Genomic DNA, 26,993 nt, shown 5'->3' with positions numbered 1-26,993 from the left:
AGGCATCGCTTAGTTTAGATTATGTTCGGTAGAAAGAAAAATAACGGCTCACTTTGTATGTTTAGGCGCAGTAGTGTACACCTCCCGATTCTTGGCCGATCCCCCAGTGTGGGAATATGCCATCTTTTGTAAGGTCAACAACAGCAACAACAACATTCGAGAGCAAGTTGCTTGAATACAGGAAGTGGTATGAGTATGATAACGTGCATACTGTATCCACGGTGTTTTCTTAATGTGATTCCGCAACGTCTCGCACCAACTGCAAACGTGCAAACTGTCGTCAAGTGTATCGCGAATGCTCGGGAGCAGATCAAGCGAGATCGGATCAAGCCAAAGGAGGCGCTGGTAGCACGTGATTGTCAGAAGCACGTTCTAAGACAGACAACTGACGCGTCGGTGAAAGGGTTTTCATTAGAGTGAGCCTGGCCATGCACATTACGCATGCCTTACAAGAGCACGATTAAATCACCACCACAATTAAATCTCGGACAGCAGTGATGAACTGTGCTCGAAACAATGTGTGCAGCGTTGCGGCGCGTGTCCTTCGCGGGGCGTGGGTGAGTGATGGTGCAGTGTCGATCAAGTGGTTCCCGGCCCATATGGGTCCCAGTGTTTCGTGTAAAGGGAACGCAAACCCCAACGAGACGGCCAACGCTGCCGCGCGAGGACTGGCGAACCGCGCGGCGGCTACGAGTGCCGGGCCCTCGGGATGGCAGCCCTTCGATATCAGCAAGCTAGGACCCCATGACCACCTACAACGACGTTGTAAAATGGTATCGTTTACGAAGGAGGACTATGCCGCCACCACACCCGGGTCTCACCCGGTCGGAGGCAGTGATCTACAGACAGTTACAGACCGGCTCGTTACTGACTCCAGTGATTGCTAAGCATATATGCGCAGAGGTGTATAAGAGTGACGAGTGCAGATTATGCGCGAAGGAGCGGGACACTGCGGCCCATATCCTGTGGAACTGTGAACTTTATCCGTGTGAGGCCAGTGCGATGACAACGATCCCGCCGCAGTTTGAAGCTGCAGCACGGAGTTGAGACTACGACACCCAACTTCAGGCCGTCCAGCAGGCCGCGGCGGCCATCGATAGACAGCGACCGGGGAACTCAGCGGGGGAGGGCGCAAGCCTCACGATACCTGCGGATAGCACCCGGATGCAGTCTTAAAGGCTCTGACGTGACGACGTCCAGGCCGCGTCGCGGTAACTCGGCACCCATGTTAGGGTAGCCATACCGACTGCAGGATTTCAGTAAAGTTGATTCTCTCTCTCTCACGATGAAATCATGGGTAGGCCTCTTATCTTTCATAGGTACGTATACAACCTAATAATAATAATAATAATTGGTTTTGGGGAAAAGGAAATGGCGCAGTATCTGTCTCATATATCGGCGGACACCTGAACCGCGCCGTAAGGGAAGGGATAAAGGAGGGAGTGAAAGAAGAAAGGGAGAAAGAGGTGCCGTAGTGGAGGGCTCCGGAATAATTTCGACCGCTGGGGATCTTTAACGTGCACTGACATCGCACAGCACAGGGGCGCCTTAGCGTTTTGCCTCCATAAAAACGCAGCCGCCGCGGTCGGGTTCAAACCCGGGAACTCCGGATCAGTAGCAATTTCCTACGTATACAACCTAGAAGTGTCAATTGGTGGCTCAAAAGCAGAGAGGTGGCATAAGGTTAGAAGTGTAGGAATAAGTATTTAAAGAAAATGGCGGATTTTAATAACAATTTACAACACTGTTGAACAAAAATTTTAAAAAAGCCGGGAATGGTGGCAACTGCCAACACCCCGTTTCAAAGAGGACGCTTCTATCTTCCGTCCATCCATCCGAGCAGATAGCCTCCTAGGCAGATGTCCGTTCTAAAAGGCTTTGTAGTGGCAAAAGCGGCGCTCTCCCTGTGAGGCTTTAGAAACGGTTGCCGTGGCGCGGCGCTGGCGTAGACTCTTGGAGCAGAAACAGGGCGTCGTCGGTACGCGCGGCTACGAGGGGCCGACAGGGCAGTCGCGCTCTTTGTTATGGCGTTATCACATAAGTATCCCGTTTTTTTAATGCATCACCGCTTCGCTGCCAATGAAGATGCACAAAACGAATGGATAATTCTTTTTAACCTTTCAAAGGGAAATCAGTGGTGTTTCAGTGCCGACGGCGCACGGGAGGCAAGGGATGGCGGCCGCTACCTCGAAATTTGCCCGGCGCTCCTTTTTGTTCCTGGAGGAATTGATTTTGTTCGCCCGAGATATCTACTACCGGACGAGCGCAGAAAGGCTCGACAACCCAGAACACGAGGAAACGCTAAACACATACAACGACATCTGCGAATATTACAAGCCCAGCAGGAAAATATTCCCAACACCACACACAACTAAACAACGCAGAGGCCAAAAGCCTTCGAAGGCTGCAGGCTGGAAACTACCCCAACCCCGTATGGCTACACCCCCTCAAGATCGATGACAGAGACCACGATAAATGTAAACATTGCGGACAGAGAGGCACACTAGACCCTTTTCACCTGGGGCTATGGTCAACATCCTAGACGCAGAAGCTTGGGAGTCCCTCCTTCAAAGCGCAAACCCTGAAGACCAAAAAGAAGCCATCCGCCTGGCGGCTGAGGCCGCGAAAAATCAATGTATTCTTGCGCGCTTTTAGTTGCGGAGTCTCGGCCCCCTGCTCGGGCCTGTGCACCTGAGTAGGGGAGTAGGGGACCCTCGTATATTGGTGGAAACAAAGTTTTCAATCAATCAATCATTGTTCGCTCACAAGCACCTAAGCGGTGTAATCTTTGCGTTGCGTTATTCGAAGCCAATATATCGCTGTCTCAATGGCGCAATTTGTCCTTTTTGTTTTGTCTTGAAGAGGAACAATGCCCAAAAATTATTAACTGCCCCTTCGACTTACGCCATCACCGTAGGATATCCTGGGCAGCCCTTGGAATGGTAAAACAATAACCAACTTTTGGCTGCAAGTTTGTTCTATTTGAAAAAAAAGGCAACTGCCAATCTTGGTTTTTCCGGGGTTTTGTTTCATTATTTTTTTTTAAGAAGGTCAGGTGGAACATCTTCCAGACGAAACAGGATAGCGCCTGAACGATGAGTCCGCAAGTGCCTTTTACTGTTTCGCTCACTCGTTGAGGTTCACAACACAAAACACCGAACCCTTGATTTTTTTTTTTTGCTATGCAATAATTCACCATGCACCGTTCTGATTGTAGTTTTATTCGGGAAAATTTTATAATGTTATTTAAATATCATGCTCTCCAGGCGTTCTTATAATATATATAACGCTACTAGGCGATTTGATAGCTACCCTTCCACAGTTGCACATTTCATGGCTGAAGGAACGGGCGGATATGTAGCATCAGCTTCATGGGAGTACGACGCCCACTATTTTCAAAATGAAGGCCATTCATGCATCCATGATGCATTGATGCAAATCGCCTTATAGTGCGCGATTTTCTACCCATGGTGTCAGGGCTTATTCTTTGTTCAAGTTCACTTAAATTGGTAACGCCATTAATTATAATGGCCAACCCATACTGTTACTGGAGCCGCCGCGGTGGCTGAGTGGTTATGGCGCTCGGCTGCTGGCCCGAAAGACGCGGGTTCGATCCCAGCCGCGGCGGTCGAATTTCGATGGAGGCGAAATTCTAGAGGCCCGTGTACTGTGCTATGTCAGTGCACGTTAAAGAACCACAGGTGGTCGAAATTCCCGGAGCCTCTTCACTACGGCGTCTTTCATAGCCTGAGTCGCATTGGGACGTTAAACCTCCATAAACCAAACCAAACCAAATCATACTGTTACTGGTTCTTCTTATACTCGCTTCTCAAAGCTTTGGTTTTCACAGCTAATTAATTAATGCAGACCTTATAATTGAGTTCAGTGTCGCTCCTGCCTGGTCTTAGAAATGACTGTTTTTCTAATTTAAGTTTAACGTTAACGTAACCACAAGCCAATTATAATTGCAATTTTAGAATTATAAAATGCTAATTTTGATGCAGGTAACAACGCAACGAACTTCCGTTTTAATAGAGCATTCATTTCGGGCTAGGACGTACATTCTCAGATGGCACATATTCACTAATAAAATAACAGCTACTGATCCTTGGGTATCTTTTCCCTGACATTACGTGTGACCTACATAGCATGGGCTAATAATGCCATTTTACCAAGCATGGGATTCGAAGAACTACTTACAATACATGCTTGTGTTCATTACTTCTGTAACTCGGTTGCATAAGCACTATAATGAATGCGTTCCTGCAGTTTGCCTAAAGCACATGATTTACAGGACTCAGGTTCTCATCTTACATGTTTTAATTGTGTCTGCATCTAAAAGTTTCCAGTGTTCAGTCTTTCTAGCTTTAGAGTCCGTAGAAGTTGAGATCGGATCAATAGCATGAATGAAAATGCCGCTGTCAATAGAGCTCTGTTGCACGCACACACGGTCATGTGGTTTAGAATCTTCGGCAATGTTCTTGATGCAAGGATATTTTTATTTAAATTCCTCAGAAAACGGTATATGATACGGCATGGCAGCAGTATTGAGAAAGGAGAATAGGGTGTAAAAATAAGTGGGCTCGTTCCGCCTTCGACTCTGGAGTACACGCACAAAATTTGTTCGCAAGAAAAAAAATAAATCGTTTGCGTCGCTACGCCGATGACTGAACTGCGCATTGAAAAACCGCGGCTAAGCTTAAATTAAAAAATCAGTGCAATCGCATGCGTAAGTAACCTGAAAACGCGCAGGGAATTCGTTTCGCGGGGCGAAACGCGCGCGTCTACCGCAGACGCCGTGGCTGGCATGGCACACCGGTTGCTCGCAGCGCCACCGCGGCGGTCATTCATCAGCAGCCCCCGCCGCAGCCGGCGGACGGCAGACTAGCAAGTATTTCTAGGTGCCCTACTAGCGCGCTGGTAAGCGCTGGTTGGCCATGGTACAGTGCTCTAGAATATGGGTAGTGGGTTCAGGAGCCGGCACGCTCCATGCGATGCGGTGAGGCGGCGAGTGTCGACAGGTCCCGGATGTAAGCGGTTGCGCTGTTGTAGCGTGGGCTGTAGGCTCGGCGCGCCCGCGCGCGCGGCTAGCAGTCCTGCCAAGCTGCCTGCAGCTGTTTGTTGCTTTTTTGTGCGGTGCATTTTTCCTCTTTGTGAGTTCGCGGCGTTAAGACTACGGTCATGCCGAATCGTCGGCGTCAACGGCATTGTTTTGCTCCCGGCTGCAAAACGGGATACCAGTGGACGAAAGGCGATCAGCCGTCGCTCTTCGCTGTGCCAAAGGATGAGAACCGACGGAAGCAGTGGGAACGCAACCTTCATCGAAAAGATAAGGTTTTGGACGAAACCTGCTGTGTGTGTGAGCTACATTTCGAGCCATCATGCATTGTGAGGGACTTTATACACATCATTGACGGCAAAGAAGTCCGCATCCCGCGTGGAAAGCCGGAACTTTTACCCGATGCGGTGCCAACTTTGCTGCCGAACGCGCCGAGCTATCTGTCAAAGAAAACACCGCTACAGAGACCACCTAGAAAGAGGAAAAGCACAAGTACATATCCTAATGAAGCGAAAAGACCACAAAGTAATGCTTCCGACGTTAACAAGGAATCGAGGTGTCCGGGCATTGACACTGAGAGTAGCGTGTTGGCGAACGACCAAGACCCTTGTGAAGTTGACGAAGCATCTGTGCCAGACGATTTTTCTAAGCTGGATGTTCCTTCAAAGCCAGGGCAGTGAGTTTACTGCAATTTGTGACAAAGGAGGGTTGCTCTACCCGTCTCGTGTGCTTTTTTTGATGGTGAGGAGGCTGGAAAACCTTTTCACAACTTTTTTTAGTCAGGAAAAGCTGTGCAGTAACAGCATAGTAGATGTTATGGTGCTGGGAAAATCTCAGATTTCATGTGGTGTAGCGTGCAGCCAGCACTCAGAAGCGCTCACAGTCAGCATTCTCAAGTTTTATGTTTTGACAAGGCTGCATTTTTATGTTAAATCAATCAATGAGTCGCGAGAAGCTCGCAGGAAAAAGAAGCTTCATGCTAAGATGGGCAAGTGCTCATAGTCGCGCAAACAAGAAAACATGGCATTCCTTTGAGAAATTCAAGAATATGTCTCACACTGTGCATACATAGTTGGAGCGCTGCAATAAAGGAGTGCTTTGTTTTATAAAAATTATTTTATCTTGGCTTGCATTCATCAGCGTTTATACATCGGCGGCAATTGACCCTTCGTTTTGATGAAAAAAATGCATGCATCAAAACAACAATTAAAACAGGGGCATGAAATCTAAAGTTCGACGAAAACTCGTCCGGTCAGGTAGAAGATTCATGTAAAAAGGAAAGGAACGCCGACCAAAGGTTGTTAGAAAAAAAGACGTTTCGGCTTCCCTACGGAAGCCTTGATCAGAGTTATCAAGGCTTCCATAGGGAAGCCAGAGCGTCTTCTTTTTTAACAACAACCTTTGGTCGGCGTTCCTTTCCTTTTTACAAAACAGAGGCATGCATACCACACTTAAAATTATCGCATTCACATATAGTACGCTGTACACACAGCGGTCTCTAAGTGAAGCGTTTTTTTTAATTCCAATTTCTTGTTGCCCCGCCCCTCTACTAAAACACTTCCGATGGCTCAAGCTGGAGTACACTCGGCCACGTTTGCCGACAGCTTCGAGTTGGCCGCTGGATAACCCCGATGATCGATAGAATGTTTGCTCCTCTCCCTGTACTCAGTCTTTCCTATGGGCGGCGATAATACTAGTATGCACTAACGTTGAAATATGGGAGCCGTACCTGCAAAAGAGCACGATCAGCGTTGCGAAGCATTAACGGGGCCGCTCGTCCGCACCACCGCGCTATCGGCTGTTGGCTACTACTACATCTAATTTTCTTGATTCGCCGACAATATATGTGTACAGCTTCACCTAATTGTAGGACCTGTTTTAAAAGACAGAGCCTTGCTTATTTCTCCGACGATTCTATGCACAGCGCGCATCCACGGCGCGGCGCGCCGCATTTCATACAGCCCATGCTCTGGTGGCGCCATCTGGTATCGTCGACACAAGTCGCCTCACCGCTGGCCGCTCCCTGAACCCACTACCCATATTCTAGAGCACTGTAGCCATGGCGAGCAAGGAGCGCGCGCTGTTGACGGGAGCGTGGCGCCATCTGGCACCACCGTCCGGAGATCCTCCACAAGCTGACGATGTGCACTGCCTGCTAAATGTGAAACGAACGCATCCCTCCTTGTGATTGAAACGAACGCTTATAGAGTGCAATGGCTCGATCGGATCGATACCGCAAAGCCGCTCTCAGATACATAGACAGTAGCCATAAGTGTTTAGTGCTGGGTCGTAGGATGTTTACAGAGGTGCAAAGTCCGTCGATGCAAAAAGTAGCCAGAGCCTCTAGTGGTGTATTTTTGTTTTACTTGCTTTACAGTGCTTTTATCAAGGGCAAACAAGTTGGTTTTCTTAATGTAATATAGAACACAAAACTTGACAAAACGTATCTCTAGTTATTAACGCAATTTGCAGTATATTTACTCTGTCCAATCATCAAGATGGCTCAAAGTGATGTCATATCCGCTGCTAAAAACCGCCACTGTATTGAATTTGTTTTTGCGAGCTAATTAAAATATTAAAAACAGGAGTATACGTGGTACGACCGATGCTAATAGCATCACTATAACTCCTTCTATGCAACCAACGGGCAAAACAATGCACTTAAAATGTGTTTCGGGGCCCCTTTAACAGCGCGCAGCAGACGACGCGGGGCGGGTATGCCCCTTTGACGTCAGCGATCAGTGGTTGCCAGACCAGCAAGCAGTTCGCAGATGAAACGGAAAAAATTCGTTTTAAAAATATTTACCGCACAGAATCAACTGAAACTTGGCGGAATTTTAATTTAACAAGTTGAGAATTAAATGCGATAAGCAGTGTTGGATGTCGGGCTCGGAGTAGCTCCCGACGGGACCACGGGGCAGGAACAACGCTTGCTCCGAACACCGCCACCACCACCAGGACAGGACTGCCGACGAGTTAAAGGAGTTGGATGATGGGAGGAAGAAGACTTTGGGGTTTATTTACATATTTTTACATTGTCCAAGATCAAAAGGAACTTCTCTCCGAAGAGAGGATCTTAAAAGGCTTAAGGAGCCTTAAAAGGGAGCATGATCCCTAAATAGAGCACACAATGGGAGCACCCAAAAGGGAACACGACTGAGCATTACATGGGAGCACAGAAGAGCACGATTTTCACTGCACTCGCTGTTCAGTTTTATACAGTTCTTGTTCCCCAGATTCCCCAGGTTGAGGACGTCTCCGCCATGGTGGGAGTGGCCTATCTTGTATTATCACGCACAAACACGCACCAACATACGTAGGGATACGCCCTCGTCACGTGTCGAGCCAGGGAGAGGGGAGTATGCCCTTGTGTCCACGTCGACAGCGGAGGGGGGTGATCTCGTAGCCAGCCGAAAGATTCCATGCACCGCCGACACCTGTCCTTTAGATCTCAGTCGACGCCCCGGACAAGAACGCACGGTCGGGTCTAGTAGCCAAAAGGAGTCGCTTCGTCATTTGCCATGCCTGCGAAGATTAGCGGACGACGACCGCCAACTAGCTGCCTTATTCTGGGAATGAGGCCACATTAGTTCCCTCAGCTTAGTCAGGGCCATTGGGGATTAACTGCCGCTCGATCCCTGCGGCGGCCTCTCCGCTTCGCCAAGAGTCTATCCAGTGTAGCCGCACGGTGCTGTCAGGTGCTCGACGGTCGCTGCGGCGGCGTTCAGCGGGCACTCGCTCCCCTTGCTTGGTTCCCGGAATCCACCTGGGCAGCGCTCTCGGTACTCGGGTCTCGAACGTGGGAGCGATTCTTATCGCGTGGCTCGGAACCATACCGAAGAAGCTTAGTGCTGGTTTCTAGCAAGTGAGCGTTGCTGACCACGCTGCCAACACAAACGGGTGGGCGCCTGAATGTAACAGCAGGGTATGCGTGAAAATAGGCTGACATGGCCCCTTCAATGGAAGTGTGTTACTTCATGCATACCTGGCCATATCTGTGCTTCAGCAGATGGTTTCGCTCACATTTGACGACGTGAGGAATGTCACACATAAAATGAAGGTGCTTCCCCTCAGGTATACAAGGATGTTGAATCTTGTGACGAGAGGATGCAATGTTGCCACTGATTCCCATGTGCTGCCACATTGAACGATCGTTTCCAGCACCATATCGCTGACCACCGATATGACAGTCGCTCCATACTTGTGTAGTTGGATAACTGCCTCCAACACAAGTTGCGCCAAAATATTTTCAGGTGCAGCTCCTTTCGTGGTAAAGGTCGCTATGGGCTCCGTGCGCTGGTATGGTGGCGCCAGCAGCGACCACATCGCCAGCGCCGCCTCGTGGCACTCGACGCGTTAACCGGACGCTCAGTCACGGCCTGTCTCTGGATGGATGGATGGATGGATGGATGGATGGATGGATGGATGGATGGATGGATGGATGGATGATGGATGGATGGATGGATGGATGGATGGATGGATGGATGGATGGATGGATGGATGGATGGATGGATGGATGGATGGATGGATGGATGGATGGATGGATGGATGGATGGATGGATGGATGGATGGATACGGCTGAACCCTTTAAATCGGGCGGTGGCTCAAGCCACCTAGCCATGTCTTGTGAAATTTTACTCCTGTCTTGCTTTTAGCCACCAATCAGATAACCTTCGCTTGGTTACTTCTAACCTCTTAAAATCCACTTTCCCTTCAGTATCCCTAAACCCCAATGCCTTGGGTAAGTCAGCCCCGCTGCTTTCCACTGTAGGGTGAAGCCCTTTACAGAAAAGTATCAAGTGTTCAGCCGTTTCCTCCTCCTCTCCGCACGCAATGCACAAAGTGTCTATCTCATGGTACCTGACTCTATACGTCTTAGTCCGCAAAACTCCAGTCCTGGCCTCAAACAACAAAGAGCTTCCCCTACAATTATCATAGATATTTTCTTTGACAATTTCCTGTTTAAAGGTCCGGTATGTTCCCAGTGCCGATTTCGTCAGCATCCCTGTTTTCCACAGAGCTCTCTCTGTTTCTTTAACCTTTTTCTTAACCGATAATTGCTGATTTTCCCCCTTACTGCTGTTCAGATATTTGCTTGTCAATTTTCTAGGTCGCTTTCTCCATTTCGTGCCAACATTCTTTATATACAGGTATCTGAAAACTTTCCTAGCCCACTGCTTTTCCTCCATCTTTCTCAATCGTTCCTCAAATGTTATCTTACTGCTAGCCTCTCTGCTCTCGAAAGACGCCCATCCCATATCACCCTGTACCCCCTGATTTGGTGTATTGCCATGTGCTCCCAAAGCTAACCTCCCTACTCCACGTTGTTTAATTTCTAGCCTTGCTTGAACATCTGGCCTCATACACAGGACCGCATTACCGAAGGTCAGGCTAGGGACCATCACCCCTTTCCAGATCCCTCTTACCACCTCATACCTATTGTAATTCCACAGTGCCTTATTTTTCATGACAGCTGCATTCCTACTAGCTTTATTCATTACATATTTTTCATGCTCTGTCAGATACTCAGCACTGTTATTCATCCACACCCCAAGATACTTGCACTCATTCACTACTTTTAGCACGAACTCCTGTATTCTATGTTCGCCGCCCTCTTCATTAAATATCATGACTGCAGATTTTTCCTTACTATACTTGAAGCCTAATCTATCTCCATCTGTACTGCATATGTCTAACAACTTCTGCAGGTCTTCCTTGTTGTCAGCCATTATCACAATGTCGTCCGCGTATATTAGTCCCGGTAATGTCTGTTTAATCCATTCCCCTTGCTTGAAATAGATAGGTTGAAGCCTAGTCCGCTCCCCTCTAGCTTGGTCTCCAACCCTTGCAGGTACAACATGAACAACAAACGGGACAGAAAACATCCTTGCCTTCTCTCATGCTGTTTCGGTTTCGTTTAAACAGCTGAACAAGCAGACGATTTTTGGTCACGTGAGTCATGCAAAAACTGCGATATAATCGCTGCTTATTCCTTTTTTTGGGATTACAACTCTTGAGCAGGCTTTCGTAAAAGTTGATGTGAATTAATAGACGAAGGTAACGACGATACTGCAGTTTTTTTATGCCTGGATCTCAACGCGTCTGTTACATCACAGCCGCTGTTCGCCTGTTGAAGACGAAAACCGAAACAGCATCTTGTTGGCGCAATCCACGCGGTTGTCCATGTTTTCTAATGTGCAGCATATGCAGCACATCACACCAAACAAGTAACTAACGATAAAATTTGGAGTCACTGCTTTTTTAAGGTAATGAGATGAAAATCTGTATTTGCGACTTATTTCTTCAGCTATACTTCCAGGCTGGAGACTACAATATTGACTTTAGCCACTATCAACTGCTTTCGAGACGGAGAGGAAGAAGCACCTAAAGGTCGTCTATAAACTGACGGCAGCTCATGTGCAACCGACGAACCTGCAGAGAATGAACATGTGTCTTGCTGTGCAGGTTAGCTACAAGGGGAACATACACTTTAACGCGTTCAGTGTTGGGAGTGGTGTCATCAAACACTACTTTCCCTGCGGCTCTTCAGTCGGAGCACTGCCATTGGCTTGCCGGTCTACAGTGCAGAGGGTGTTGAAGGACTGGTTCAGACGGAGGGAACAGAGGCCTTCGCGAGAAGAATGAACGATCTTTTTGATGCACTGAACACAAAACACCCGGCGGAAGGGATCCGAGTAAACTCGCCAAAGATTCAGGCACTTTTCCTTAATGTGACGTCAGTCGGAAGGCTCGGAGTTGTTTTTCGTCGTGATATACACTTTTTCTTTTCAAGGGTTTGTTTGACTCAGTAATCATTGTATTCTTCGGGCAGGTCATCAGGGACTTCCTCCATCTACTTGATCAAACAGAGCACAACCACCAACATCAAAGCATGCTCCTATTTGCTCCACAGCAAACGACAGAATCGCTACGAGTCACCTTGCTGTCGGGTTTAGACATAACTGATGAGCTGCAGAAAGCAGGTGTGCCTTATTACCTGACGGCCAAGCTGAACCAAGATCCCTTGGAGGTAACACGCGTGCATAATGATGAAATTCTGAACATAGCTCAATTTCCTTCAAGTAGCAGAGTATAACCCAATGGGCACTGAAACTCCCTAGCTTCGACATTCTGCGGACATTCTGAACGCCCGTAAGACGTGCATAGGAGTTTTAATGTTCACTGGGTAAGCGGCAGCCTGTTCTAAAGAGCGCAATTTTCTTGAAGTAGCAGCGTATAAGCGGCAGCCTGTTCTAAAGAAAAAAAATTAGCTGTAAACGGGTGCAATTACTAACAAACTTTTCGCCTGCTTTCTTCCTTTTTCTTCAGAGATTCTTTGGCAATGTTCGCTCTTTTCACGCCGATGATGACCATGCCACGATCATACAGTTCAGCCAGATTTATAGGCTTTTGTCCCTGTTCACTCCTGTGAAGAATGCAGTGAAAGGGAACTGCTCTGGAGCCGCTGAAAGTGTCCTCGTGTCGCTGCATGACAGCCTCGGAGAAAAGGCAAAGGCTGCTGCGGAGCTCAGTAATGCTGCGGAAGAAACTCTGTGTAAGAAGCTTCTTAGTATCGGCTATCTTTCGGGTGAAAGTGATGACCTGGGCGACCATGGATATGAAAGAGCCGGGCCAGAAGAAATGGTCGTCTATTACTTAGGATATGTGCATAAGAACTAAAGCAATGCATTGTAAGGATTGCGCCAGGTCACGCTGACGGCTGCTCCTGAACACGCCAGCCCAAGTGATGTTGTCCAGGGGCACTTGACTGACCTGAGGTCCTTCAAGCCAGGATGCCTTCGAGAGCCGTCGCTAAGGCTGCACACAGTCATAAAGTAGATGGAGAGCATTGTTCACAAAGCCCGAGAAACGCTTTGTATTTGACGACCTGTTCTGAGACGTACTAGACGGGCTTGAAGAGTACTCTGTGCCTGCAGTCGGTTGTGATGTTCACTGCAAAGAAGTCACTGCTAAAGTGATCAAGTTTTACTTTATCATGAGGATGCACTTTTTTCCGGGAAAATGGTCTCTGAAATGTTGGAGTCAGCGAGAAAAAGAGCATATCTGCTTTAAGAACCCATAAATGGAACACTTTTTGCAGCAAGGTTTTTTCTCTTTCAGTGGAAGCGTTTAACATTTAAAATAAATTTCTCCTCAAGAGCTCGATGAATTAGTTGTTTTTAAAATGGCGCAGTTTAACCAAGAAAGCGCCGTAAAAGAACTGTACAATAAAATATTTAAACAAGTTTGCCTTTCCTTCTTCATATATAGTTCAATTATTCGAACCTAATGAACACAAGAAACAGAAGATTCTTTCGCTGCATAGATTCGGCCTCACGGTGTATGATAGTAACTTTGCGCGTAAGTCGGACTGGTGGCTGCGCCTATATCGGTCAGTCTATTTGTAGCAGACGAGGCCGCTCTCCGAAGACGACGCTAAAGACATGCGATCATTCTTTTATTATTGATGCTAAACTGTACATGCTCCTCGAACGTGCTCGTCCAGATGGTGCTGTAAGCATAAGAAAGAATACGAAAGACTGTAAACACAAAATTAATAAGCGCGAAAGGTGATACGGCTACTATACACTGCAACAGGAAAACATGCCTGCAATTGCTGTTTGCCGTACGTGGTACTCGGCGACGGCGAGAAACCTAAAAACAGCAGCGAGCTTTAACCCTGCAAAGACTAAAATAAATTCGCAACATGGCGGTGTGTTTGTTCTGAAGCTGTATGGAGATAAAAAAAGAATGTACGCGAAAGAGTTGAGCCATGCTAATACAGCAACAGAAAAATACATTTGTTAACCGTTACGCTTGCCGTCTTAACGCCCGTCGAGGAACCCAACGACAGCGACGAGTATTAATCCCTAAAATCAAGGCGCTAATTAAGATCCGGCATCATCACATTATAAACAGACCTACAGCGTCCGCTGCTGTAGCAAAGCTCTCAACCGCACGATTCTCCCCTGCGTGATTCACTGCTAGGAATAAATAGCACGTCCACGAAGATTAATTAGCCACTAATTTGCGTACCAATTAACTTAAAGGAATTACTCACATTTTTCCTTTCCTATACACCGGGTACAGTCCGACGCCCGCGAAGAGCTCTACTCGCTCATCCGCGTACATCAGCTCCGACATTTTTAGACAGCCAGTTAGCCTGCATCGATGTTGACTTCGGCCGAATGTAGCGTCCGGTGCTCTACCAACTGAGCTACGGCGACGGCTGTCCAATCTGCTGCTCTCGTGGGTATTTATGTTTTGCGTGTAAGCGAATCTTTAGAGTGTCTTGATGCCATAGGTAGCATAAGAGGGTTCTCGCATTTTCCGCTCTCGCCGTTAGATGACGTTTACGTCACACTCGCGGTATTAGAGGGCGTGCTACGTCCACCGCTATGGACGAGGGTGGCGCTGGTGAACACTCTCATCATTCGCTTACACGTAAAACATGAATACCCACGAAAGCAGCAGATTGGACAGCCGTCGCCGTAGCTCAGTTGGTAGAGCACCGGACGCGATATTCGGAGGTCATGGGTTCGGATCTCACCGGCGGCATGGTTGTTTTTTCTGCTGCTTTATAAGTAATTTTCTTTAAGCGATTTATCGAAGTATTATTCTCGAATTGATTGGAACTATAAATGAAAACAATACAAACATTCCCCTATGCACCTTCGTTTCGGTGACTGTTGGCTTCCTTCATGTGTTTGTCAAACGAGCCCCTAATTTCATTTCCTCGTCTGCTAATAGCTTAACGAGGGTCTCGATTCTGGCAGTCTTGATGCCATAGGTAGCATAAGAGGGTTCTCGCACAGCTTCCGCCCTCGCCGTTAAATGACGTTCTACGTCACACTCGAGGTATTACAGGACGTGCTACGTTTGCCGCTATGGACGAGGGTGGCGCTGGTGAACACTATCAAGATTCGCTTACTGGCAAAACATAAATACCCACGAAAGCAGCAGATTGAACAGCCGTCGCCGTAGCTCAGTTGGTACAGCACCGGACGCGATATCCGGAGGTCGTGGGTTCGGATCCCACCAGCGGCAATGTTGTTTTTTCTGCTGCTTTATAAGTAATTTTCTTTAAACCAATTGGTTGGCACTACAAATTGAAAAAGAATAGAAACATTCTGTGCACCTTGGCTTCGGTGACTGTTGACTTCCTTCACACACACACACACACACACACACACACACACACACACACACACACACACACACACACACACACACACACACACACATATATATATATATATATATATATATATATATATATATATATATATATATATATATATATATATATATATATATATATATATAGAACAGAACATATATGCGTCTCATGCAGCAATCAACGAGTGCGCTGTTTCATTTCACAACGCTGATAGTGGTTTCCATATTTTAGGCATATAATTAAATAGTGGATGTACCTCGAGGTACATCCACAATGTGATTGCTGCCTTGAAAAACGCACTTCACGATCAAACGTTCCTCGTCGTCATGAATCGTTCGCTCGACAGAGTAGACGTAACTAATGAGTTTCTCCCCTTTAGTTCGCTTTGCGTAAGTGCGAGTCAATGTAACCAATCTTCTTGAAGCCGCAGTGCAGACTGCGACAGCGCGAGCGCGTACACGTGCAAGAAAGCGCGCGGCGAAAGCAGCGTGTGCATCGGTCAACGCCCCAGTTTTTACATTTATTCCACAGATGGCGCTGCGCATTAGAGCAGCAGCGCCACTCGGCGATGCTTTGGCAGCCATCGAGTTTCATTTTTGCCCGTTTGCTCGTTTTCAGTGTGTACAACGACGCGACGACGACGTCGGTGGTAGCAGCGGTCACACCAGACCCTACAACAACGCCAGCACGACCAAAAGCCGAACATGGTTGTAGTGTGACATGATGTTTCAGGCCAACGACACCCACACAACAGGCCTGCGGACGGTCGCCCTTCATGTCCTCGGATGATCGGCGGCTGAGCGATAACTTCATCCTTGGTGAGGTGACGGCGTGAATATCTCTGAGCTTGTCTTTACCTTATCCGCATTGAAAATAAGCTAGACTAGCGGTGATATTTTCCATGCGAGCACTTCAACACTCACCAGCGATAAACGCTGGCCAAATTCTTTAATTTTAATCGAAGACAACCCCTTCTCGCGACGACTAGGACTAGCGGGCTCGTAGGGTTTGTGTGTGCAGTATTAACAAGTTTTAGCGAATGCAAATGGCCCACGAGTGTAGTTTAGACAACAGTGACCTGAAATCGAGCATTGCTTATTAAACAATTAGGCCGTTTCGATTAGCGGGAATCGTCACCGAACATACTTCTGGATAAAGTGATATAAAATCCAGTATACTGGCCGCATCGGAGCAAGCAGGGATAATTAGAGAGAAGCGGCGGTTAAACGAGACGTCAGAAAAGCGGCTATCAATTAAGTGTTTACCAGGCGGGTGATCGCTGCTAGATGTGGTCGCTTATCACACGTCTTCCATGGCCTGAGCCAATGTTACGCACGTGTGCTCCCGCGCTCGCTCCTGAGACGATGAGTGCCTGTTTAGCGTCAGCTAAGACGCGTTTTAAGGCGATAGGGTTTAAGGGGCACAGGAAGGGGTGTTTGAGCTTGACTTTAAAATGTTTGCACTATGAAGAGTAGAGGCCACCGAGCGTTCATGCCGCGTACGAGACCTCAGAAGCGAGCGGGAAATTTACAATAATTTTTTTTAAATTCCCGCTTTCGCACCTCGCGACGACGCGCGGTGCCGGGCTTTTGCGCGAAAACCTGGCATACGACGTCACGTCTTGCAAATGACGTCAGCAGCCGGGGGTAATCATTGGTTCACAGCGCCAAATTCTTTCAGACGTCACGCGCTACCGCGGCCACTCCGCGCGCGCCCCAGCCGGCGGAGGTAGGGGAGGTGCCGAGTGAGTGGGGCCGGCGGAGGAGCGCCGCCGCTTTGGCGTGCGAGAGAGGGAAAGGCGCGAAGACGCAGAAGTTCAAATTTTCTCTGCATATAACTCAGCTTCCACAAAATGCATTGGAATAATTCTTGCTGGCCACCACTTGATGTGGGACTGCCCGGCGCTGAAGCCGGCGAGAATTCGGCACCTGGCGGCAGTGGGACTCTCACCGGACAATCCGGATTTCTATATTGCCTGGACACAGGGTCCATATCATCGTTCACTTCTTGATTTCATCAAATCAGCCCACCTTTTTTCATTTATTTAACCATCTTACTCATCTCTCACTTCATAGCTTTTTATGCCCTGAGGCATAAACATCGCTTCAAAAAAAATTCTTGCTGGGGGATAATTATGAACCGTCGTCTTTTAACATCCCAGAGATATCGCGCCTCTATTGAGACCCCCTTTCTCGGTCCCTTTAAAGGTCCCGTTCTGTAGAAAATTCGGTATCGGCGTTTTGAGAGAAAACTCACGGGAGTGCCTCTGGCAGGTTAGGAGGCAGGTGGACCACCTAGATCACGTGACCTTGTGGCGTTATCACAGCCTGCCCACTGGATAGTGAGTAAACTGCCCACCATGGTAGGTGACAGTTAAATTAATGATTGGTCGCTCGGGAAGAGCAACCTTGGTCGCATAAGGCCCGCCGCTGGGAGCACCCGCCATCGCAGTGCAGTGACTGCGCCAGGAGCGGTATGAGGACTCCGTGGGATCTGTGAAAGTATAGTAGAGAATGACCTTCTGCATATATGAGAATTAACCCATTACGCTATCTCGTCGCACCCTTGAGTTTGAGCTTAAGTGTCCCCTCCAATTTTTATTGCGAAAGCAATACTGCTCGAGGTTTCCGCTCTTGGCCGTCGACCCGGAGAATCCACCATTGAACTTTAGCGTGACCTATGTGTGACGTCATACCAGCTGTAGAAAAGCGGGGCCCCAACTCGACTCGTCGCGATCGTCCCAGCGAATCCTTCATGCTGCAGCTTCGCGCCGCTGCCGCGAGGAGCGCTCGCTGTACGTGGCGTCATGCCAGCTGTGGAAAAGCGGCCCCCCCAACTCGGCTCGTCGCGATCGTCCCAGCGAATCCTCCACGCGCCGCTGCCTGGGGGAGGCGCTCGCTCTACGTGACGTCATGCCAGCTGTGGAAAAGCGGCCCCCCCAACTCGGCTCGTCGCAGTCGTCCCAGCGAATCCTCCACGGTTTTCCATTCATCCATCCTGTGGCGAAACGCACTTTTGCGCAGTATGATCATATGGCCAATACGGGTGAAATCACTCTGGCTAGGGTAAAGTAGCTTTCACTACAAAATAACACCAGAAAAAAATTACAACGTGTACTGCCATCGTGGGAAAACCCGCGTTCTTTCGCATTCCTGCACATAAGCAGGCTTAAGTGCCTTCATAACTTTTTTAACGGTGTCTAAGTACTAATAATGAGTTTTCCTTGACAGTGAAGTGGCCTTGAGTTTGCATGAACACATATTGGACGCATGTCGCGGCTATCAATATTTTTCGCGGCGTGGGAATTCGATAGTGTTTTTGAAGAGATCGAGTTCGTTCCTCCAGGAAGGGTAATGGCTGGAAAGAGCCACAAGTACAGATTTGCCCCGCGGAAAAAGAATGCAAGGCGGAGTGGCCATTATCAATCCCTTAGAACAGCCTCTTGAGCTTAGAATTGGGCACAGTTAAGAGCAGTTGACTTCGGCTGACTTCGCCTGCCCAGAGCAGGTATGCGTGAGCGGTCTGTGGACACGTCTGCCGTGCAGTGTGTTGTATGTGCTGCACATAATCCCTGTCTGAAGGAGGCTTGAGAACTCAGCGCGGTGTTCTCGCTTGAGGCCGGTGCGTGCGGAGACCACGTGCGCATCTGCGCGGGCATGGGAGGTACTAACACTGCACCTAATTATTGTACCGTCGTCTGTCGCGTCGTTCGTCGAGGACGCGTCGTTCGTGGAAGAACGCGTAGGCATGTAACTTGTCAGTCATTTTGCTATGCATGCACATTGGAAACGGTGGCTAGGAGGCTGCTCGCTTGCGCAGGACGTTATGGGAAAAAGGCCCATTCCAGAAGTTCTTAGAGGAAATCGTAGTATCTGGTTCAACGGATTCCTCATGATGTCCAGATGTCAGTGCGGAAATAATTGCTGAAATAGCGTGCAAACAAAACTTATTATTTAAAATAAAAAGATCAAACGAATTCGCACTTCATGCGCCCATTTCGCTCTCCCAGCGCCGAAGATTAGGCGCCATAAGCTGCGTTTACATGAATGCGACAGTAGCGCATCGTATCGACTTTCTGGCGTATCACACACATGCAAACCAAGAAAACGCGTCGTGCCAATCCGCCAGGGAGGGATAGATCTAGAAAGGCAAGTAGACTTTCGCGTTGAATGGAAACAGGTTTTTAGGAGCCCCTCCTCCTCCCTGCGCTAACTATACAAAGTACCCTCAGCCAGATAACAAAAGCGACGTTTGCATGAACCCGACAGGGCAGGGTTGAGTTATTGGGTATAAAAAGGGTTACTGGGTTCATGCGCCGCCGTGTCGGGCCTGGGTGTTAACGTACAAGGTTCTGGAGCACTGTAGTTGAGGGGTTGGGTCCAGTCAACTCCGCCGCAAGGGGTAGGTTAACTCACCTCAACCCTGCCGACAGGTGCTTGTAACCGCTATCGAGTTGAAAAGTCGGGTGAGTGGGAGGGCAGACGATAAATGCGAACCTGTTTTTCGCTTGCGCAGTCACGCCTCCGAGACAGCGGTGGCGTGCCGCTATCTTGGAGGCTGCCGTTGCTCGCTCACATTGCGCTGCTCGACGCTTCGCGTTGCTGCAGTTGCGCCGGTCTTGACTCGCTAAAATCGAGTTCATGTACACACACAGTCGTCCAGTTGAGGCGACCTCGCGAAACCCAACCCCCTGACTCGACCCGACGCTACAGTGGCCTAGAAGGGGCAGTGCAGCGGGCGGAGGCGGAGGCGCATTGAGGAGCCTGACTCCGCTGGTGGCGAACGGAGCGGCGGCGCTGCAGTCGACCAATCTTGAATGTGATCGCCGTTCGGCACGTGGGAGTGGACGCCCGCTGTGCTTGTTAGGCGGTGTTTCTCGTTTTGTGCGTGCGTGCGCGCGCGCGCGCGTGTGTGTGTGTGTGTGTGTGTGTGTGTGTGTGTGCGTGCGTGCGTGCGCGTGCGTGCGTGTGTGTGTGTGTGTGTGTGTGTGTGTGTGTGTGTGTGTGTGTGTGTGTGTGTGTGTGTGTGTGTGTGTGTGTGTGTGTGTGTGTGTGTGTGTGTGTGTGTGTGTTCGCTACTACAGCGCCCGAATGGCCCAGAAGCAACGCCCGAACAATGGTGTCGCACCGGGGTGCAATACAGGATACTCCCGGATCAAGCAAACGGCCAAACTCTCGCTATTCAAAGCACCCGCCGACCCGGAGAGAAGCATGTGGGAACGCAACCTTCGCAGAGACGACAGGAGACTCACACCTGATTGTGCTGTTTGTGAGTTGCATTTCGAGAAGCATTTCATCATCAGGGACTATGTTCATTATATAACGGCACGGAAGTGCGAATTCCACGCGGGATCCCGACCCTCACACCGGAAGGCGTTCCAACTATTTACAGAACGTTGCCTCATATTTAAGCAAGCGCTTGCCTGCTAAAAGAAATGAAAGGAACAGGAAATCTGTAGAGGATGTCGTGCCCAAGAAAAAGCCTCGACTGTCTACTGCAGACGAGCCTGATGTCTTGGACGAGCCGCACGAAAAGCGAAGGCGCCGTTGTAACAGTTGCCTCCTCGAAAGAAGCGAGACTGCCTGAAAAGTACTGGACGTTTCATGAGCTACGTAACGCTGACGATGCGTGTTTTACGTCTTGCTCCCTGAACGCCGGCACAGGGGACGTCAGCGTAGAAAAGGCAGTGTTTTTCACTGTAAACAGCGATGGTGTTTTCAACTCGAGAATGTTTGTGCTCCGGAAGCTCGTAGGAGAGGCGGCAGTAGTTACAATGCGGGATGTGGAAACCGTCCTGGGTCAAGCGTGCGCACTGCACTTGTGCAAAGGAGCAGCTGCTCATCGCGATTCCTTGTAGAGCAACCTGACTAAAAACTTACAAGGCCAACTACAGTTCAAGTGTGGGTCTGTTTCCAGCATTAAGTGCCTAGGAAGCGCAAAGGAGAAGGGGGGGAGGGGGGGGGGACGCCCTGCATCAGCTGCAAGTATTTAAGGAAGAACCTTCTCACGCGGCAGTCGCGATTGAAGAAGCGTAGGAAAACAGCGCCTAAAGCCCGGGATACATGCGACGTTTTTTCCGACGATGTTCGCGTGGCAGAAAACGTCGCGGCGGCGCGACGCCCGGCCGGAGATACATGGAGCGAAAAAGCGGCAGCCCGCCGCCGCGTATCTCTCAGCGCGAAAGCAATGTTATCAACAAGTGGCAAATATCATTGAGCGAGGAGCTCTTTGAGAGCAGCGACGCTGACTCCTTATTCAGAATAACGAAATTGTTCATTTAGACACCACTGTACTGATTGCAGCACGCGTGCATAGATATATACGTGGTTTTGCGTGCTCGAATGCATGCGGTCGCGTACCTTTCGACGCCCGCTCAGCCGTGGCTACCATCGGCTGCGGTTTTCTTCGGCACCTTCGCTTCAGGGAGGAAAAGCGGGCATTTCGATCCAAGATTCGGTCCTGTTCTCCAAAAAAAGTGACATTTCATGTCTCGTGAAGCGTTTATTTTCACGATAACAACATTTTCGTGCAATAAACACAGCAGAGATCGTCGGCCATGGCGGCCATGTTGGCGGCGGCGGCGGCGGCGGAGGCGGCCAAACCGGAAGAGCGGGCTTTCTGCGCTGCTATTGGCTTGCTCCAGCTGCCGCTTCCGGTCTCTCCGAACGCCGCGCGTCAATATCTGGCGGGGCCAGATCGGCGGCGGCGGGCGTTTTTTTCGAGGCCGGGCTTCAAATGCGTGCCGTCGGGCGAAAATAGCCCAAAAAACGCTCCATGTATCCTGGGCTTAACACCTGTGAAAGTGCCGAGCGGAAGCTGAAGGTATGCAAGCGCAGAAACAAGAGGCTCTTGTTGAGGCTAGGAAGCCTTAAAGAACACATTCAGAGACTGGAAAATGAGTCTTCTGCTAGTACTAAAGAAGAATTAGCAGCAAAGATAGAATCACTACCTCCAAAACAGCAGCTTGCCGTCAAACAGTGCTTTGAAGCAGCAAAAAGGAAGAGTTTATGTGGAATGCGATACGACAATGAATGGATGCTGGAGTGCATTTTTCTCAAGATAAGAAGCCCAAAGTTGTATCAGTACATGAGGAAGCAAAACATCCTTGCACTTCCAAGCGTAACCACAATACGCCAGTACACTGCTCGCTACAGAACTGGTTATGGCTTCAATGAAAAGATGCTGAGCGTGTTGAAAACCAATGTAGCCCAACTTGACAATATCCACCGGCATGGAGGTGTCGTCATTGACGAAATGAAGCTTTCTGAGCACTTGACTGTGAGCATTGAAGGCAAGATTGAAGGCTTTGTAGATTTGGCGCAGTACACGCCTAAGGGCCAAGAATCACTGCCCTGCAATCACGGACTTGTCGTCTTGTTTTTGCCACCTGTGGGCAGCTGGATCCAGGTGCTTGGAACATTCAGTAGTGATGAGAATGTCAGAGGTGACCTATTAGCCAAAATCATGCTGGAGGCTACAGTTTTGGCAGAGAAGGCTGGCCTATTCGTGGACTACTTAACCTGTGATGGAGCTTCATGGAACAGAGTGATGTGGCGCAAATTCAACATGTATGCTTATTCGAAGGAAGTGGTCTGCAAAACTGTGCACCCTGTTGACAGCAGCCGCTTTCTTTACTTCCTTTCTGATTTTACTCATCTCGTGAAAACCGTTCGCAACCGACTTTTGACAACCTCGCTGAACACTCCTGAAGGGCTAGTTTCATAAGAGTTTGTGAAAGAAGCCTTCAAACTGGACAGCAATTCGATAACCTTGAAAGCTATGCCAAGTATCACCACTGTTCACTTAGCTCCCAACAATTTTGAGAAAATGAGAGCGAGTTATGCCTTTCAGCTATTCGGACACAGTCCACTGCAGACATTTTTTTTTGTACTGCACTCAGCTTGAGAGACAGTGTGGCAAAATTCAAGCTACAGAGAATTTTTTTATGCGAATGAAATCTTTGATAGCTGTAATGACTAGCAGATATGCCGCAGAATCTCTAGGCCCAGACTCTACTAACGTGGAAGTCATAAAAGAAATGCTTGTTTTTCTAAATCTATGGGAGGCTCATGCCGACAAGCAGCCGTTCCTAAGTGTGTCCTCTGCAGAGGGGCTAAGGGTAACTCTTACTGTTACACTTGAGCTGCTCGGCTACCTGTACAAGGTGGTTGGATTCAGCTATGTTCTGACATCCCGGCTCAGCCAAGACAAGATTGAGAATTTTTTCGGCATAGTAAGGATGTCGTCAGGCTTCAATGCGCACCCAACGCCACAGCCGTTTCTGCTCACATTTAACTGCTTATCATTTTACAACCTGTTCCGAAGTGTTACAGGTGCCAACATCAACGGAGATACTATCAGTTCTTTCCTCAGCGTTGAAGACCAAGAAAAAACTGCAAAACAGAAACTGGTGGACATTGTCAAATCTTACACAGACAATCCGGCACCTTCATCTGCTTCAGGCGAACCTGTGGACCATCCCTACACCGTGAGGAGGAGTGACTCTAGGCTTATATGCCACATTGCTGGTTATGTGGCAAAGAAGTGTGTATTGCCAACCAAGTTTCCTTTTTGCACCGACCGTATTTTGCTCCCGGCACAGGAAGGGTGCCGCTTAGCTGCAGCGGAATATATTGTTGCGGGAAAGAATATATTTACAGTTATTTACAAAAACGAATGAACAGCTACGGGCGGCACTCAGAACACAGCCAGAGATGAGTTCTCGTCTTCTTCCTCGTCCACTCGTTCACTTGCTCAATGTCGTCGTCGTCGTCTACCCGCTGCAGGACCCCCGGCTGATGAAACGCCGTCTCGGCGTTAGAGTGGTGGCGTAGGAGCGTCATGATAAGGTTTGAGGCGGCATACATGGACGACGTCGGTAGAGGGGCCAGAGGACGATGGCGAGGACGCAAGGGGAGCAATTTCATAGGTCACGTCGGTGACTCGGCGCACCACACGGTAAGGGCCACGGTAGTGAGAAAGGAGCTTCTCGGAGAGACCGACGCTGCGCGACGGCGTCCAGAGAAGGACGAGTGATCCGGAGTGATATTTGACGGCCGGTGCCGGCGGTCGTAGGCGGACTTCTGGGAAGTTTGAGAGGCACGGAGCCGACTACGGGTTATTTGGCGAGCCAGTGTGGCGTGGCGTCCTGAGCGTAAGCAGTGGTGGGGACTGAAGAAGGCGGCATGAGTGTTTCCAAAGGCAATAGGGGGTGCCTACCAAACAAAAGGTAGAAAGGGGAATAGCCTGTTGTGTCATGCCGTGAAGAGTTGTACGCAAATGTCACATAAGGCAAGGCTGCGTCCCAATCGCGGTGGTCCGGTGAGACGTACATTGCTAACATATCGGTGAGCGTGCGGTTTAACCGTTCCGTAAGCCCGTTGGTTTGTGGATGGTAAGCTGTCGCGAGCTGGTGCTGCGTGGCACACGAACGAAGAATGTCATCAATCACTCTGGACAGAAAATAACGACCGCGGTCGGTGAGCAGTTGACGAGGGGCGCCGCGGTGAAGAATTACGTCTTGGAGAAGAAAATCGGCGACATCGGTAGCGCAGCTGGTGGGCAAAGCACGCGTGATGGCGTACCGAGTCGTATAATCAGTTGCGACAGCGATCCACTTGTTACCGGAGAGGGACGTGGGAAAAGGGCCAAGAAGGTCGAGGCCAACACGGTGAAAAGGTTCCGGAGGTACGTCGATGGGTTGTAGAAGACCGGCAGGCAAAGTGGAGGGCCTTTTCCGGCGTTGACACAGGTCGCAAGCGGCAACGTAACGCTTGACGGAACGATACAGACCAGGCCAAAAGAAGCGGTGCCACACTCGAGCGTACGTGCGGGACACGCCAAGGTGGCCGGCTGTCGGCAGATCGTGCAATTCCTCAAGGACAGAAGAACGTAGATGTTGGGGTATGACGAGGAGCAGCGGAGGACCGTCGGAGCGTAGGTTGCGGCGATACAAAATGCCATTCTGGAGCACATAAAGTTGCAGAGACGGAGATCGATTTGCAGAGCGGAGGCCATCAAAGATAGGTTGTAAAGATGAGTCGTTGCGCTGTTCGTTGGCGATATCGGTGAGAGCAGTGGTAGCTAAGAGGCAGGGTAGGGTCTCAGCGCCTTCGAGGTCAGGTGGCTCCACAGGGTGTCGGGATAAACAGGCAGCATCCTGGAGGTGACGACCGGACTTGTACACGACAGAGTATGAATACTCTTGAAGGCGCAAAGCCCAGCGACCAAGGCGACCGGTGGGATCTTTTAGTGGAGACAGCCAACAGAGAGCGTGGTGATCAGTGACGACAGTGAATGAGCGGCCGAACAGGTACGGGCGGAATTTAGCGACGGCCCAGACAAGGGCGAGACACTCGCGCTCAGTAATGGAGTAATTTTGCTCTGCGGCGGAAAGTAGGCGGCTGGCATAAGCGATGACGCGATCTTGGCCCTGTTGACGTTGGGCTAGCACGGCACCGATCCCATATCCGGAGGCGTCGGTGCGAATCTCTGTGGGAGACGACGGGTCAAAATGGGCTAAGATGGGCGGAGAGGTTAGCAAATGAACGAGGGAGGAAAATGAGTTTTCTTGAGCAGAGCCCCAGATAAAGGGGGTGTCGTTCTTAAGAAGGTCGGTGAGGGGGCGAGCGATGCCGGCGAAATCTTTGATAAAACGCCGAAAATACGAGCACAAGCCGACAAAGCTGCGCACATCTTTCGACGACCTAGGAAGAGGAAACTCCTTCACGGCTTGAATTTTGACTGGATCTGGGCGTACACCAGAAGCATCAACCAGCTGTCCGAGAATAGTGAGTTGGCGGCGACCGAATTTGCATTTCGATGAGTTCAGCTGGAGTCCGGCGTTACGAAACACTGTCAAAATACTGGAGAAGCGTTCGAGGTGCGTGGCAAAAGTAGGTGAGAAAACCACAACATCGTCTAGGTAGCAGAGGCAGGTAGACCACTTAAAGCCGCGAAGAAGGGAGTCCATCATTCGTTCAAAGGTAGCCGGTGCGTTACAGAGTCCGAATGGCATGACTTTAAATTGGTATAAGCCATCAGGCGTCACGAAGGCGGTCTTTTCACGGTCCTTTTCATCTACGGCAATTTGCCAGTACCCCGATCGAAGATCAATTGAAGAGCTTAGATGACTATGTGCTACGACGAGACCAATAATTGCGACAGTGACGGGAGATGTGGCCAATGCGGTGGCAGAGGAAACAAATGGGTCTGTCGTTGGGTGTCCGCCGGTCGTTAGGGTTACGGCGACGTGGAGCGAAGTATAGAAGGTCGTTCAGGAGCAATCGCAGTGATGTCGTGTGGTGATGAAGGACGCACAGGGCTGACGGGCTGGAGACCAAGGTTTGCAAGCTCTTGACGGACGACGGCTTGTACCATCGAGATGGTGGGCAAGTGGTTGTCGCCATCACGTAGAGGCAGGGAGGCAGGGGACATAGCTTCGAGTTCGCGTCGAATGATGCGGGTCACATTTTCTGGAGGCGCAGGAGTTTGCCGGTGCAGCAGGTCTTCACATGAGGAAGTCGCAGCCGTGTTGGGGAGCCGTGTGTACGGCTGACTAATACGTCTGCTTTTAGCTTCCTCGAAGCGGCGACATTTCTTAATAATGCCGTCGACTGTAGTGCAGTTCTTGCAGACGAGCAGGTTGAAGGCGTCGCCGGCGATCCCCTTCAACACGTGACCCACTTTGTCAGATTCGGGCATGGTATGGTCAACTTTGTGGCAGAGGGCCAACACGTCCTGAATGTAGGAAAC

The 26,993-nt window shown here is 49.5% G+C and overlaps 1 pseudogene; it reads left to right on the top strand.

The window, feature by feature from the left end:
- Window positions 1-744: 744 nt before the first annotated feature.
- Window positions 745-23,731, top strand: LOC144115504 (uncharacterized; annotated as a pseudogene).
- Window positions 23,732-26,993: the final 3,262 nt, after the last annotated feature.

This window comes from Amblyomma americanum, chromosome 1, assembly GCF_052857255.1.
Source record: "Amblyomma americanum isolate KBUSLIRL-KWMA chromosome 1, ASM5285725v1, whole genome shotgun sequence".
NCBI classification, from domain to species: Eukaryota; Metazoa; Arthropoda; class Arachnida; order Ixodida; family Ixodidae; genus Amblyomma; species Amblyomma americanum.
Note: the sequence above shows the minus strand (reverse complement) of the source record. Positions and strands in the feature narration are given on the sequence as shown.